Source organism: Vespa mandarinia, chromosome 3 (genome assembly GCF_050613455.1).
Source record: "Vespa mandarinia isolate Hongniang chromosome 3, ASM5061345v1, whole genome shotgun sequence".
Lineage (NCBI taxonomy): Eukaryota > Metazoa > Arthropoda > Insecta > Hymenoptera > Vespidae > Vespa > Vespa mandarinia.
Window position 1 is genome coordinate 8,355,001 of NC_140812.1, and position 2,500 is coordinate 8,357,500.

Genomic DNA, 2,500 nt, shown 5'->3' on the forward strand with positions numbered 1-2,500 from the left:
TCGTCCAAGTATATAAGGATAACGAAACGAAAAAGAAAGAAGGAGATAGAAAGAATCCGTATAAAGGTATACCTATATGGTATAGATGAATACATACATATGTATACATACATATAAATATACATATATATATATGTACGTATATATTAGATATAAAGTAAGTTAAAGTAGATTTCAGTGAAATATATGTAGAGAATAAAAAAATGGACAAGTGAGTGAGAAAGAGAGAAATAAAAAGAGAGAAGGATCATTGCAATAGAAGGGGAAAGAAAAAGGAAAGAGAGTGAGAGAGATTAATAGTGGGACGAAAGAAAGAGAAAAACATAGATGGAGAGAGAAAGAGAAGAGTTAACGTTTTAGAAATATAGGTTAGGATTTTTTGAACTTGTAGTACTATGAGAGTAATGTAGGAATGCAAGAGAGAGAGAAAGAGAGAGAGAGAGAAACGAGACGAGTTAACGTTTTAAAGATATAGGTTAGGATTTTTCGAACTCATAATACGATGAAAATAATGTAGGAATGCAAGAGAGAGAGAGAGAAAGAAAGAGAAAGAGAGCATAAATTTTTGCGAGAAGTAATCAATTCGACGACACAATTAATATACTCCATGCCTTACGAATAATAGAAATAATGCGAGTACACGTAAGAGTGCGTGGATAAATGTTATTTAATTAGCAAATTTAATATTAAGATCGAGCGAATGAGAGAGAGAGAGAGAGAGAGAAAGAGAGAAAGAGAGAGAGAGAGAGAATGATTAAGATGGCGAAAAGACAAATTGTTGTTCAGAATTTTATTCACGAAATGCGATTATCGATTCTAACCTCTAATATATGTAGATATATATATATATAATATAGTAGACGCATACAAATAATGGGCCAAAATCGTCGTAAGAGGAAGGAGGAACGAAATGACGAGGAAAAAAAACGAAAAACCCCCCCAAAAAAAGAAAGCAAACAAAAAAAACCTTACGATAATGATAAAAAGGAAAGGAGGGAAAAAGAAAAGGGATCCGAACGAAAGAATTATTTCCTTGATTTTTCACTTTTGTTTCCTATTTTTCCTCCCGTTTTTCCTTCGTACACGCGGTGTAAAATTAAAACAAATAAAAAAAAAAAAAAATAAGAAAACAGAATTCGTCTCGTTCAAAAAAGAAAAGATATTTTCTCGTCGAAGAGATCGGGTAGAACAAAAAAAAAGAAAGAAAGGAAAAAAGAAAAAAAGAAAATAGAAAAGAAGTAAAAGAAACGAGAAAAAGAGAACGAAGTTTGATTAGCGATTTTACGTTAAGATGATAGAAGAAAGTAATTCGTTATACTCGTAAAATAGAATGTTCAGCTATCTTACCAACCCGAAATGGTTCGACTCGTTTTCTTTTTCTCTCTTTTTTTGTTTTTTTTCTTTTTATTTCTTCTTTCCTTTCCTTTCTTTCTTTCTTTCTTTCTTTCTTTATTTCTTCTTTTTCTTTTTTCTTTCGCCTATTCCTTCGTCTTTGCTCTCGCTTTTTCTCTTTTCTCTCCTCTACTTCTTATTTTTATTTTATCGTTGGTTTTCGTACCGTTTCCGGGGCCGTTTTCATTTTACGACTAAAGAGAGAGCGATCCCTTTTTTTTTGTCCCTGAAAATTCCTCTTATCCCTCACCCTCTTCCTCCTACCCCTCTCCCTCCTTCCCACCCATCCGCCTCTCCCCCACTCTAACCTCTTAACCATCACCATTTACGATCGTCGGCCATTTCTTCTCGACGATTTTCATTCGCAGAAAATACATAGTTAGTATACTTTAATCATAGAGAAAAGAAAGGGAATGTGACGCGCTGTGTTTTAAAGTCGTACGACGTTGCCGATTATGTGCTTTTGACGTAGAAAGAAGAAGACGAGGAGGAAGATGAAAAAAAAAATAGAAGAAAGAAAAAAGAAAGACGAAGTTAGTGACACATATACACACATACATATATGTATATATATATATTATTAAAATGGTCAAAACAAAAAATATAGCCGCAATACGAAAGTAATATAGCTTGTTATATTATATATATATATATATATATACATATATATACTTCTTTATATATACACATATATGTATATACACTTTATACACTTATTATATATATATATACACTTTTATTTATCGAGCTTCGAAGAAAAAACAAATAAAAGAAATATTTCGAATAGAAAGAAAAAAACGCGAAAGTGACATAATTCATTATAATACGTCATATATCTATATATACACACACGCACACACACACACATACATACACACACACACACACACACACACATATATATATATATATATATATATATATATACACTACTATTTTTATTTATCGAAAAAAAAACAAAGTAAAAGAAATACGTTAAATACGTTGAATAAAAGAAGTGCATGGGTAGGAAAAAAAGAAAAATAAAGAAAAAAAAAATAAAACAAAGAAAGCAAAGGAGGTTTAGAAAAAAATTTATGAAGAAAACTTTTACATACGTATTTATTAT